General features: G+C 37.7%; 1 protein-coding gene across 1 annotated transcript in view; it reads left to right on the top strand.

Moving 5' to 3' along the window:
• The first annotated feature begins 816 nt into the window (after window positions 1-816).
• Window positions 817-15,373, top strand: part of sema3ab (sema domain, immunoglobulin domain (Ig), short basic domain, secreted, (semaphorin) 3Ab) — a 311,024-nt gene continuing 296,467 nt past the window's right edge. The window contains exon 1 of the mRNA XM_039761470.1: window positions 817-987. The gene's annotated coding sequence lies outside the window, so the exon portion shown is untranslated. The remainder of the gene's footprint in view (window positions 988-15,373) is intronic.

The raw sequence follows: 15,373 nt of genomic DNA, 5'->3' as shown, positions 1-15,373 counted from the left end.
CTTTCTAACAGATGCACCACAGAAAAAATAAAGGTTATTCACTACTGTGAGTCTGAGCCGCTTATCAGTTACACCTCCTAAGAGGATGTTTGGATGCACCTTGTGGTGTTTCCTTTGAGGCTAGACTGAACACAGCAGTATAGCCCAATGCAAGGTCTCTTTTACAACATCAGGGGATCATTACAGTAAATACACAACTGTTTCTGAGGAAATATCAATTGCACAAATTCCAATTTCTGACGGATGTAACAAATGAGGCTTTCTACTTTCTGACAACAGTTGATATAGAGACTGAACCAGTTAACCTTATATTCAAATAATGGCAAAATATACAGAACCCTGCCTTAATTCTATCATCAGAACTACAAAGGAACCAAATTTGATGAAATGCAGACAGATGCATAATGTACAGCGTCCTCCACTATTTTCAACATGTAATATTATCTGCCCCACTTCCTGCAGTGCACACTAAGGGACTGGCGTGTGTATCACTGCCTATGTCAGCATTGTTTGTGCCCTGGCACAGCCCATCCCACAACCCTCAGCTCTACAGGGACTTACTTACACATCTGTAAACCAGACTACCTTTGTGCACAATCAACTACAGGAGTCTGTAATAGGAAACAAGTGTGACGAACAGCAACCCCGTTACTTATTTAAAAGCACAGAGACTGCAAGAGCCCCGGCGTTTGAAAGAATGACGCTTGACAGATCCGCCCAGGTGTAGGTGAAATGGCAGAGCCCCAAGGGCAATACATGTGCTCTTGTATTAGACTGCGGCAGTTCATCTTCAGGGTGTTTAAATATGAGCTGCAACATGGACTGCTTAGAGTAGGAGCCTGAGTCCAGTACAGCAGGCTCATTTGAGCTTTCATTTTCTTTCAAATTCCAGAAACAGCCAACTTCATTTGGACTGGATGAGATATTTTCTGACCAGGCAAAGCCCATGAAAATCAGCAGTATATTTGATGATCTACTAAGTATAAGGTAAGTGGAAAATTTCAGTTCCAAAAGCAGCATGTGATTCCATAGTCCATGAACCATGTGTTGAGGTTCAAATGGTAAAAAGGAAAAGAGAGTATTTAAAATAGATATCTGTCAAATGATGTTTATTTATGTTTATTTGGTGTGATTAAATTTTAAGGTGACAAAGGTGCAAAAAAAGGTGTGGAAGAAGTAATTAATTTTTGTGTTTTTACCTCTCTGTGTAATTTTTACTTTAGTTATAGACAATAAAAAATGGTTTAATTGATTGATGAAAGCTTGTTTTGCTTTATAGGATCCAGAATTTTTGGAATAGCATTTCAGTTTGTTTCAAACAGTAATTTTTAAATTATTTCTTTTGTTGTCACTTTCTCTCTGTAACCCCACCCCCTTTCTCTCTCCCTCTCTCTTTATGGCACTCGCTCTCTCTTTCTACATATATACAGCATATCCATATATATATATATATATACATACAGCTGTACGTGTGTATTTGTCTACAATACTGTATATATACATATATGTGTTATATATATACATTTACAGTGTAGATGTGTGTCTCTATATACGGTATATTTTTGTCATTCAGTACAGTATATAAAGTATGCAAGTTTGTGTAAAGGGAAAGTTTTTCATTTATGCATAATAATAATACATCTTATTCACATAGCACCTTTCCCATGCTCAAGGCACTTTATGCATGTGTGTTTAGTAGGGAATGTGTAAGTATATATTCTGACAATATATGCTTTGTGTGAGTGTATTATGTTCTAGTAAGAAATTGTTTTCTTAAAATTATACCATAATCATTTTTTTTATGCCTATGTAATAAGTTTTAGCAGAATCAATATATGTGATTTTGGAGTTCAAATATGCTTGAAAGAGAAAATGGTCAGTTTAGGACCCGAAGCACAATTTCGTGAAGATTACAAGCAGTTCTGCATGAACTCTATTGCTCCTCACCAGGTGCTTTCTTTTCTGTCAAACTTCAAGTTTAATTTTCATGTAATTAATATTTTGTCAGGTAAAATTATACATTACTTGGTTAGGTACTTTTGTTAAAAAAGAAAGTTTCTGTTTAAAATGTCAATACAATTTATGCAGTGACAATTTGTAAAAGTTTAGGACAACGTTTGCTGAATATTTTAAAAAAGCACCACTACATAGCTTCATTTACTATATCTGAGTGTCTGTCTGTGTATGGATACTGTATTTTATTAATTGGTAATGAATAACTTAAATTTTACTGTCTACACTGTACTATTAAAGTATTTGATCATCTGAAGGAAGACTGTTTTTTTCAAAAGTAGACTTATAAACTTTTTTTAAAATTTTGCATGAATTAGATTGGCCATCAATCTAATCATTCAAAGATTATGTAAATTTGTCAACATAAAAAGAAAAGCATGAGTCGCACTATTATCTCAGAACTTCTGAATGTGGTTCTGGGATGAGCAAGTGGCCTTGTAACGCAGTGTAATGTAACTGAGGTTTAATGTTACTCAATGTATAGTACTACTCCAGAAGATCTTGAGACCAGCAACACATAAAGGGGAAAATTTTGATATTAATATCCATTCAATAACTGGGGATTCAATTTTTGATGGTAAAAGTAAAGACGGCAAAACAGTCCTTCAACAGTTACGCCACATTAGCCATATTTTGATCAAGTTTTTCAAAAGAAAATGGCAAAAATATAAAGATATAGTACAATAATGAATGCAAACTGTAGGGTTGTCTTTTCATGACAAATATACTTGGCATGTAAGGGTTAACTGAACAATGTGCAATATCATATTTTACTTTAAAGGCTTTAGAATACAACATGTGTAAGACATCAGGATAACATCTGAAAAGAGTGCTCCGTCTCAACTTCATACGGACACATTTTTCTTTTTGCAATATACAGTACACTGATTTTAAAATTCAACACCCTACAGATGTCACAAATTACTGCAAAATTTGTACACAATTATTATATTGTAAATATAAATATGAAACAGAGTGTTTTCATCATCATGCCAACATCTTAGCAGAGTTTCACCAGTTTGACTGACCTTTCCTGTCTGTGAGACCCACTAAATTTACTATGCTTGTTAACTTATTTGATGCAATGTAATTAGGTTACATGGCTTATTTAAAATGCTGTGCCATGCAAACTTCAATCTATATATATATAATTCACTAAGGCAAGACAACCATGGAAAGAATGCCGGAAAGGGCGTGGATTCACTAAGCCGCCGACAAGTGAGACACCTATGGCGCACGCAGGAAGGAGCCACGCCCACCAACTCTAAGACCATTGGATACGACGACAACTCGCAGGGCCACGCCCACCAACTCGGATGCGACGACACAGAAAAAATGGCGTCATTTATAGTCGTCTGTCGTAGAGGCCACATGCAGTGCAGGTCAGGTTAATGTCATGTGCATGTCATGCACCTCTGAGCTACATTGACTGTTCATAGAGGCATGTTTCTCGCGGAGGTAAATCTCCATATGCAGTGTGTGAAACGGTTTGTGAGGGGTATCCCATGGGATCCTTAAAACAATCCTTTACAACTGAGGTTAAAGTACAATGAAGTAAGCAGTCTTTAAAAACTGAGTTTTCAGTTACGATGCCCGACCGCGTGCACCCTAGCAAACTGTTTTACACGCTATATACAGTGATTCGCATCCGCGACAAACATACATCTTCTTAGATGCTCCTGCAGGAACACGGAAGACGTTTCCCTGCCCACCAACACTCCTTTTTCACTGGCCGGCGTCTATCCTCGCTCTCTAGGCATTCACACTGCCTGCTCATTTGCCCGGACGCAAAAACTCACCGACCACCCAGTTAGTCCCTTTCGTCTGTGCTAAGAGTCCACATGCACGTCTGAGCCACACGGCGTTTGTTATGCCGCGGGTTCACTATTGTGTTGTATTTTGCTCTCTCCAGAGTTCCATCTTTTCATTCACTTACTGTTGTATTCTCACACCAACCTGTTTTAGACAACCGTGTCTTTCCAGAAGTGTTTAGCATTCAATAAATAATTATGCATGAGATTGACCGTGTGTCTACCCAGCGCAGAGAGGCGTGGGTAAGCCGTTGAACCCCATTCGGGCTGCAAACCGTGGAATTACCACTAAGTGCGACTCATACATTCCCACTCATTATGTCCCTACCCTTTATACACACCCTCCTCCCACCTCGCTACTACTGTGGTCGGGTGTCTTGGTGGATTATATATAGAAAAGCAGCCAAAACCGCACAGACAAATGAAAAGTCTACGTGAGTCACAGGTGCATTTCGACTGTGCAAAGACGACAGCGACTCAAGTGACGAGTTGGAGGTGGGCACATGAACAGACAGTGCACACTGAACATCTTTTCATTCACTTACTGTTGTATTCTCACACCAACCCGTTTTAGACAACCGTGTCTTTCCAGAAGTGTTTAGCATTCAATAAATAATTATGCATGAGATTGAGCGTGTGTCTACCCGACGCGGAGAGGCGTGGGTAAGCCGTTGCACCTCATTCGGGCTGCAAACCGTGGAATTCCCACTAAGTGCGACTCATACGCTCCCACTCAATACGTCCCTACCCTTTGTACACACCCTCCTCCCACCTCGCTACTACTGTGGTCGGGTGTCTTGGTGGATTATATATAGAAAAGCAGCCAAAACCGCACAGAGCAATGAAAAGTCTACGTGAGTCACAGCTGCATCTGGACTGTGCAAAGATGACAAGAACTCGAGTGACGAGTTGGAGGTGGGCACATGAGCAGGCAGTGCATACTGCACGAGAAATCAGCAGACTAGCATGACGGGGGGAGCAGAGTGGATGTCCTTCTCTTCTCCTCCCATTCCACCCTCCACACCTGAGTGCCGCATGGACGATTGTGTGTTGGTTCGTTCCGTGCATTGTTACAATGTTGCTTTTCTTGCTGGTTTATTACATTACCGATTTTTCAAATGTTAAGTTTCTCCCTGTGCTTAAAAATCATTAAAAAAACGGCCTGATTATGCAGCGTATGGTACACCACGGGATGGCTAGTATAATATATTTTGTAAGTTTTTTTTCACACATCACATTTTATCACACCATTACTATGTGGACTTACTTTATGTAGGTTTTCCACTGCATTCAAAATACATTTTAAACATCCAACTACAGTGGAGAGAATGTACAAGAGCTACACAGACAACACCTAAGCATATGATACAAACACAGAAAGCTGAAACTGTGTAGCAGTGATGCTAACTTCTGTACTGCCATACATCTCTACTGCATATTGACCTTCCGGAATCCAAACTACATCAAAAAACCTAGGGTGTCGAATTTATGTGGAAGCAATACTGTACTATTATAGCTATCTACAGCAGTGGTTCTTAAACTTTATTTTCAATTTTGACTATTGCGTGTCTTCACGACCCATAATCTTCTCAAAACGGTGGGTGATCATCGTCCATGGGGGTCCCTCTTTGAGAATCACTACTGATCGTGGTTTGTCACCGTTTGAGAATAAACTGCTAATGAATTCCAGGGTTTGTTTCCTGCAAAATGTTCACAATCTTGTCTCATTCAGTACAATTCGTATTCACGACTCACTGCAACATAAATTCATTCATCATGCACCCCAAAATGTTTGTGAAGTACTGATCCTCTGTTATCCAAACTATATCAAACACTCCTTTTGTGCTTCTCTCAACTGGCAGTCATCTTTATTTGAATGTGATCTAAGGCCTATACAGAAAAGTCAAAGATCCATAAACAATGGGGTGGCAATTTATAGCTCATCATAAAGAGACTTGACTACTTATTGGGTATAAGGCACTTGGTCAAACACTTTATGGTCACATAAACCTGCCTGAAATTACTATATGGTTCTGACACAAGCCAGTCTCAGTTGTCCTAAAGTAAGATACTCAGTATACATTAAAACTAATTTTTTCTCCAGAATGACTCCACTGAATCCAAGCAGAATGTGTTTATAGATTTGCTGCTACACCCTTACTGCAGGGTTTTTCTTTTGTTTTGTATAATTCTGTTTCCATGCATTGTTTTAATGCCTTTTATATTTAAGGTTAACTTAAATCTGCTTTTTAACCTTTCACCACTTTTTCAGTCCTATGTAGCTGTTTGTCAACTAGATAGTCTACCTAAAGTGCAGACTAGTTAAAACTGCTATGTACCAAAAAAAAAAAAAAAATACATTTCAAATCAGTCTCATTTAAAGCACTTACAGTACCTGTAAGTAGTCTCATTCTTCTGACGTGAGCTTTGACATCCTTTCCAAATTTCTAAGTGATAATTATTGAAGGTCTAAAGGACATTTCTGCCGACAAAGCAAGGAGGAATAATTGCAATTCTGTCTGAAAATCAGCTAGATGCATGCTGGCACAGCTATATAGGCAATGACAGCAGAGCTACCTAACAATGACTAATTGTGTGCAACGTTATGAAGGGTGCTGCACGGGGCACTTCAATGTAATAGTATTCAGTGCAGTTGGAGAGCGCTCATTAAACTTGGGCTTCTTTACATGTATGACGAGTTAAATGCTTCTTACTCATGGTTTACATGAACCAATTAACACCTACTAAAATGCAAAGCTTGTTTATATGCAACCAATTATTATTGCAAAAAAGCTATGCTGAAATATGTTGGTGCTACTCTAGTGTTATTCCTTTTGTCAAAGACACACACATTAAGCTAAATTGGTACATTAGTATGTCTTTCGAAGGTCATGTGTCATGGCTGAAGTTACATTTCTTTAATTTTATGAAACATTCACACACATTTGCACTTTTGTAATCCAAAGTCATTTATTAGAATATTTGTTAACTGAATATGATGTTGTTTTATATTCTGTGTCTTTGTTAAAGAGCTTTCATCCACCTGCAGTGTTTCTGTGATATATTTCACCATCTCCCATGGTAATATCCATCTGCCGATGTTGTTTTCTCTTAATCATGAACCTTTAATTCATACAAGCATTTACTAGGGTTTTTCTCTCAAAAATATTTTTCTTCGTGTTTAATAAAGACATTCTAGTTTTTCAATCATGTTTCATCTGATGTAAAACTGACTGATTTTTCTATTCCATAGTCCATGTTAGCTCAGAAGCATTCATTTTCATTCACTCTACTTTCTTCATAGTTCATGTTTCTCAATATTATATTGCTGCTGGAAAAATCACTTCTTGATCTATTTGGATAATTTGTGTATCTCCAACATTTTAAAACTGATTTTGCTGACTACTGGAATTTTACTTTGTCACTATCTGTTATATCACGGTTTGGTTGGTGACCCCAGTTAACACATGATTCTTGTCTTCTATATACTAAGAAGCAGTCTAGCATTTCCACTTACAGTTCAGGAGTTGCTCACAGCTTAGCCCTTGGCTGGACTTGGTGTTGCTCGAATCTCGTAGAGCAATAAGGAGACCATCCATTCCTGGCAGACAGGGTGGCTTCTTATGCTGACAGTGGAACGCTTCTGGGTGACATCAGGCTGAGCTTTCTGCCAGCCCCCTTAGCCCTGCATAATCCTGGACTACTACAGCACTTTATCCTTTAGTCTTTTTGATGGATCATTTCTAATTTTTATTAAGCTTTTATAGCTGTGTTATTGGTATATTTATGCAATTTATATTTTCTCTTTACTCTCATTCAGTATTGCGTATCATATTGTTGGCATTTGGGCTGAAATCAAAAGCTGATGGAACACAGATATGGTGGCCCAACATTCCAATTTCAGTCCATTCCAGAGATATTTCTAATTCAATATGCACTTTGTTATCTATTGATGCAATTTACTATCTATTGAAGTGTATTGACATTGATTTTTAAAAGTGAGATTTAGTACATTTTTTTGATTATCTTTTCCTTAACCTGAATGTGACAGTCTTCATTCTAAAATGCTATATTGCAGTTGGAACAAAGCTCAGGTAAAATACGCTTATGACAAAATAAACATTTGCAGTCAGACTCCCAGATAGTTACTTCAACAGAAGAGTTAAGCTTCAGCAGCCAAAAAATGTTCTTTTTTATTCCATTTAGCTTGTGACGTAAGGTAGCGGTGATGGCCATACAAATTAAAATCTACAATATAAAGTGTAAAGATGATATAGACCAATACATAGAAACATACTGTAAGTGTCAAATATATGTACAAGATTAATATTAGAATTCATTTAGGAATATCCATTTATTTAATTGTTTTGAATTTTTGTTAGTTTCATATTTACCTCTCTAACTTGCTGCTTTTATTAAGTAGTTTTTGACTTTTACCTACAAAGGCAAAGGCAATTTGATAAGTTATAAGTGTTTACTAATCCCAGCAAAGATCATCACTATTACCCAAAAGTCCAAAACTAGTAGAAAACAATATAATTTTTGGTGCTTCTTTTGAATGGCAGTGTTGCCTGCTTCACTGGTGTTATTTAATAATCATTCAAACTGAGTGGAAAAACAAGTACTCACAGCCTGAAATTTCTTTTAAAAAGTGGTATCCTGTAGTTTCCCATCTGTTAATGCATGGATAATATAAAAAAACCTTATTAGATAATATTGGAAAAAAGCATAATTGAATCATCTGATGTTTACTTTGAAAAAATTAAAAATAATTTGCATGAAACAGAGATGAACGAGCATATGTACAGTGTGTTTATGTCTGATTTTCTAGTTGTACCTTTGACCAGCAAATCACATGGTTGATTAATGATATATAATTATGTGTAACATGTCCCAGTAATTAGAGAATATGTATTCTGTATCACCTGAGGGGCTGCTCATGTCTACTGCCTCAGCTTTATTTCAAGATGTTCTCTATGTTGCAACTTTTTATTTTTAACTAAGTAGAGTTAATCATTTTTGCTGTTATATGTGTTATGGAAAATTACAGACTTACTTTTACTTTCTACACTTTTGATGTAATGGCTTAAAATATGCAGCAAGAGAGGAAAAACGAGAACACTAAAATATTACTGCGGCATTGACCAAACCCTCCCCTGGAGAAATGATGTGTTGAAAAAGTACAGTATATGCAATGCTTTGCAGAAAAGAAGATGAATTTGATATTTTCCAAAAAAAATGCAATTTATCATATTTTTGGCAGAATGTGCTGTGCCCCAGCCTAAACCTGTCAAAACAAGAATGCACATTATTCTTCATTTACCTTGTGTGACTCACTTGCTCATGAATATACAGTATATATTGTATATAGTATATATAATATATATATATATATATATATATATATATATATATATATATATATATGAATATGTGTGCGTGTGTGGGTGTGGGTAGGTGTGTCATTTTCAACCTGGAAAATTAAATTAAGCCTGCGCTACTTGAATATTAGTCTCCTTTCCAGTTAGTCCAACTCATTGTAAAACACCTCATTTAACTGCAACAATATTTTCCACTTTAAATACATATATATAGCATATTTATCTTCTAATATGATGAAACAGAGACATGTTAACAAATGTTGGGGAGTTGGGGGATATCATTTTAAATGATAGGGTTTCTATTGTGAAAAGAGAATGTAAGCTTCTGGATACCACTGTGTCTATCTCCTGTGCTCATTGCAGAGTGAGAGGATTTCTTTGTTAGTGCTAGATTTATGCAAACAGAACAGTAAGAAACTGGGCTGGAGGCAAAGTTTGTGTAGATGCCTCGGCCTTTGCTTGCTGCCTTCTTGGCTGAGAGTGGAATGGAATAAGTGGCAAAGTTCCATGTAGCACTTAGATACTATCCTAATGTCACCAAGCTCTTGCGTGTAACAGTATATATTCTGTATATATGCATAAGCACAAATACTCACACACAGAGGGCACTACAAATATAATACAGTACTACATTTTGGAATCCTCACTAATCGTTGTTTAAATCTCAAATTACCATAGACGTGTCTGATCTTCACTGGATTCACCTGTGAAGATAATAGCAGACTCAAGCAGTGTTTACTGCAGATTACTGACAGGCACAGTCAGGGATAATCAAAGATGTGGTCAGAATATGATTGGTCAGTATTTAAGTAAGAGCACACAAGAGCATCTGGAATAGACATAATGTGATAAACAAAAGCAAGAATAGTTGTAGTAACTGTAGTAGTAGTACTTACATGTATAGAGAACAATGAAATGCTTACTTGCATGTCCAACCAAAAAGAAAGATGGCACCACTACAAGCAATATGATAAACAGTAATTTATTAGTTTGCTGGTCTATACCTCTGGTATTTTATATGCATTATACTACAATGTAGAATGCAGTAAAAATCATAGACACAAACACATAGAAAGAATTTGTATTACCAAGATGTCAAGAGATAGGAAAGTCTAAAATTAGAGACTGGGATAAAGCACAAAAACTGAGAACTGGATAACGCTCAAGGTTTGCTTTAGATATTCTGCCAAATAATGGATGGTACTGCTATGCAAGGATGGCATTGCTATGTGATAGTGGAGGTATAGGCCAAAAGAGACATAGTCAAGAGTGAATTCTAACAAACAAGCCTTGGGTATAGGCAATGACTTGAGAAAGACTGGATTTTCAATGGAGCAAAGAATGATCCTTCCTATATATAGAAGCACTACGATGTGGTGTTAAGAAATGTAGAATTCCAGGACTGTTAATTTGGATACTTTGTTTAACCTTACGTAAATATAACACAATAGGAATAGGATTATAAAGGACATTGGAGAAGAACCATGCCTTTGTTACTGATTGAATACTGCATGTCATATTTGATTCTTCAGGTTAATGAAATTGAAAAGAGTTGAGGACAACAAAAAGTGAGAACTGTATTAAGAAAGCTGTCCAGTTTTACAGTGTAAAGGAGGGCATTTTATTATTGTATTACTACTATGTTTTTTTGCAAATGTTCAAAAACTAAGTAGAAAAAGCATGTCATTGCATTGCTGAGACGTTCCGCAGCACACACCACACTATTTGGACAGCTTGTACAGTTTTATATCTGGATAAATAACTATGGGCAACCACCGATATGCTATGGCACCTCATTAGAAGGGTGGGTCCATGTCATCACTAGTTGCATTTCATGTTTGTTAGGGTGAAGTCTAATCCTGACATCTAATAAAACACTTTATGCATTCATCTTATGTAATTGTTAGAAGTTCACTTAAGTTTAATGATTCACTGTGAGTCACCACCAAAATGAAAATCTTTTAAAGAAGAGACACTTATTTTTTCCTATCAGTTTATTACTTTAGCAAGTGTTTCAGATTTGGTGAAAATGAATAATATTCATATATTGTCCTTTCTTTTCCTCTTTTGATTTTCTTGGTTTGTGTCAGATGCATGGCAATCAGGGCTTTCTATGCCTCCTTATCTCCCATAACTGACTCCAGATTACTTACAAAGAGTTTCAAGATGCTTACAGGCCACAGCTCTTCCAACATATCCAGAAATGTTTAGGTTTTTAGTTGGCAAAACATCTCCCATGAAAAGCATCTAGAGATAATTATCACAAGATTCTCAATCCAACCCTATATTTAAGAAAGCAATCAATGTACTCTGAAGTCCTCCTGCATCTGTTAAACTCCTCCCTGCTAACAGGGAGAGTGACTCCTGCAATACTGAGCAGGAACCTTATTTTGGCAACATGTATCCGTGATGTCATTGTGAGTTTCTGATAATAGATGGACATATGCTTGCTTGATAAATCAGTAAAATACCTGCAATACTGTTGCACTTGCTCATTCTCTATCCTCTTTACCTTCCCTCAAAAACAAGTAAATCTTCTTCTTTTTCTTTTGGCTGCTCCTGTTAGGGGTTGTCACAGCAGATCATCTTGTTCCATATCTTCCTGTCCTCTACATCTTGATCTGTTACACCCATCACCAGCATGTCCTTTCTCACTACATCCATAAACCTTCTCTTAGGCCTTCCTCTTTTCCTTTTGCCAGGCAGCTCTATCCTCAGCATATTTTTCCCAATATTCCCAGCATCTCTCCACTGCCCATGACAAAACCAACGGAAACTCGCCTCTCTGAATTCGTCCAACCTGAGCTGACCCTCTAATGTACTCATTTCTGATCCTATCCATCCTCATCACACCCAATGCAAATCTTAGAATCTTTAGCTCTGCCACCTCCAGCTCTGTCTCCTGCTTTTTGGTCAGTGCCACCGTCTCCAACCCATATAACATATCTGGTCTCACTACGGTCCTGTAGACCTTCCCTTTCACTCTTGCTGATGCCTGTCTGTCACAAATCACTCCTGACACTCTTCTCCACCCATTTCAGCCTGCCTACACTCTATTTTTCACCTCTCTTCCACCCTCCCTGTTACTGCGTACTGTTGATCCCAAGTATTTAAACTCATCCACCTTCGCCAACTCTACTCCCTGCATTATCATCATTGCACTGACCTCCCTCTCATTTACACACATGAATTCTGTCTTGTTCCTACTGACCTTCATTCTTCTCCTCTCTCCCTCTCCAGGGTCTTCTTAACCTGCTCCCTACTCTAACTACAGATTGTAATATCATCAGCAAATATTATATTCCATGGGCACTTCTGTCTAATCTCGTCTGTCAACCTGTCTATTCCATCTATCCATTTTCCAACTTGCTGAATCCGAACACAGGGTCACGGGGGTCTGCTGGAGACAATCCCAGCCAACACAGGGCACAAGGCAGAAACCAATCACGGGCAGGGTGCCAGCCCACCGCAGAACCTGTCTATTACCATTGAAATTAAGAAAGAGCTCAGAGCCAACTGCTGATGTAATCCCACATCCATGTTGAATGCATCTGTCACTCCTACCACAGACCTCACCACGGTCACACTTCCCTCATACATATCCTGTACAATTCTAACATACGTCTCTGCCACTCCCGACTTCCTCATACAATACCACAACTCCTCTTGAGGCACCCTGTCATATGCTTTCTCCAGGTCCTCAAAGACTCAATTCAACTCCTTCTGGCCTTCTCTATACTTCTCCATCAACACCCTCAGAGCAAACATTGCATCTGTGGTGGTTTTCCTTGCATTAAACCATACTGCTACTGACTCATCACCTCCCTTCTTCTTATCCTTTCCTACTCTTTCCCATACCTTCATGTCGTGGCCCATCAATTTTATCCCCCTGTAGTTACTACAGCTCTGCACATCCCCTTATTCTTGAAAATATGTACCAATACACTTCTTCTCCACTTCTTGCTGTCACCCTTACTACCGCTGTACTTACCCAGCTGTCTGGTAACTTTTCACTGCCCCGCAGTGCCTGTCTCACCTCTTCCCTGAGCTCAACCTTGCAGTTTTCCTTTTTCAACTTCTTCCATTTGATCCTTGGCTCTGCCTTCACTCTCCTCCTCTTCTTGATCTTGCCACCACTTTGCAGTCTTCAATCTCCTTCAGATTGACCCTCCTACATAGGATATAATTTACCTGTGTGCATCTTCCTCCACTCTTGTATGCCACCCTATGTTCCAAAATCACTTCATCATCTCCTCTGTTCCCTTCACAAATATGTCCATTGAAATCCGCTTCAATCACCACTCTCTGTCAATGAAATTGCTCAAATCCTTCCACAGAAATATTGAAAACAGCATTGCTCAACTGCATTGACTTTTTCATAGCACTTTGCAGAGACTGAGAACTGTGATCTCTTATTAACTAGAGCACAGTCACTAGACCCCTTTTATGAAAATAAAACCTCCCTTCTAGGATGCAGCCTGCAGATGTGTCCCACAGGCTTACCAAGATGTTTTCTATGAAATTAATTTAAGAGGATGGGTACATGAACATGATCAACATGTACCCAAAAGAAGTCCTCAGGACCATAACCCGAAATAACCAAACTAAATATTTGATTTGACTACAATAGATGACAAGAGTCCAGAATTTTTCTATTTCATATTCTCACTACCACTCAAAATAACTGGAAAAGTCACACAACGAGGTTTATAATAACAACTACTATATATATTGATTTTTATCAAGAAACATAAAACATTGGATGAATTTTAAAATGAGTAGGAAAGGTCAGTCGATACAAGACTTGACCAACTCTTTTATGATTACTCTTGTCAGATATGAATCAATTATTCTGAGAGTAAATTTCTGAGAGGGAACTTTCATGTGAATATCTCGTGTAGTGAACCACACTTTCTGTCCTGCTGTAAACTCCAGAAAGATTCTATGTTTACAGCCTGCAGACTGCTTAACAGAGGTTTCTGCCACCTTTACATTCCTCCATTCTATATCCCAGCGTACTTTAATTCTGAGATGCAAATTTTGAGATATTTAGAAATATTGGGAATGAATGAAGTCAGATTTGGTAATGAGGGTTGATACCCTTACAAACACTCAAAAAGGGACATACCTATCATTGAATGAAAAGTATATTATGGGAAAACTCAGCCAAAAGTAGAAAGTCTGCCCAATCTGACTGACAGCTTCAACAGTACACCAAAGATACGTTTCCAGGTCTTAATTAACCCCCTCAATTTAGCCATTGGCCTCAGGATGATATGCTGGCAGGAGATTATCCTTGCAACCCATTTTTGAACAAAAGAACTTCCCAAAACAGAATACAAACTCGGGGTCTATATTAGAAATTATCGGCAAACTAATAGCATGTAACCTAACAATTTCTTTAATGAAAATATCCCCCAGTTTAGCCTAGTCAGCTTTCAAATGGTATAAAGTGTGCAGTCTTCAAGAAATGATCTGCCACCAATAAAATAACTGTATTAATCGTTTGTAATAAAATACAGAGTGATTGCCTCCCACAGGTGATTAGAAGGTGGAATCGGCTGTAACTGATGTATCAGTCATCACTGGGATTTCTTAGCTTTATTACAAATCTCGCATGACAATGCATAATCATGCAGTTCTTGTGCCATTCTCTCCCACCTAAAGTACAGTTTTAGTAGTTCTACTGTTTGGGCAATGCCCATTTAACCAAATGGAGATATGTGTGCCCTTTATAATAATTTGAATCAAAGCTCTAACAGAACAAAATACTTCCCTTCAAACGTTTCATTATTACCAGAAAAATACAATTGATCTGTCACAATTACTCCCACTAATTTTTTTGATCAATTAAGTATTGAAACACTCAGAGTATATTTGGGGGGAATGATATTCTCTGATTCATGACCATTGTCATCCTGATAATATCATTTTGTAAGGAAATCTGCATTCCCATTTCTATATATGTAATGGTGAAATCAAATTAAGCAAAAAGTAATTCCCATCTAGCCTACCTGGTGTTTAGTCCTTTAGTAGTATTTAAACAAAGTCAATATTTTTATCTGTATAAATTTTATTTGGATATTTAGCCCCCCTCCAACCTATGCCTCAATTCCTCAAACTCCAGTTTTATAGCCTGCTATTCTCTGTTTCTTAGGTCAAAATTTC

The sequence above is a fragment of the Polypterus senegalus genome, chromosome 8, assembly GCF_016835505.1.
Source record: "Polypterus senegalus isolate Bchr_013 chromosome 8, ASM1683550v1, whole genome shotgun sequence".
In the NCBI taxonomy this organism is placed as follows: domain Eukaryota; kingdom Metazoa; phylum Chordata; class Cladistia; order Polypteriformes; family Polypteridae; genus Polypterus; species Polypterus senegalus.
This window is presented reverse-complemented; position numbering and strand designations above follow the sequence as displayed.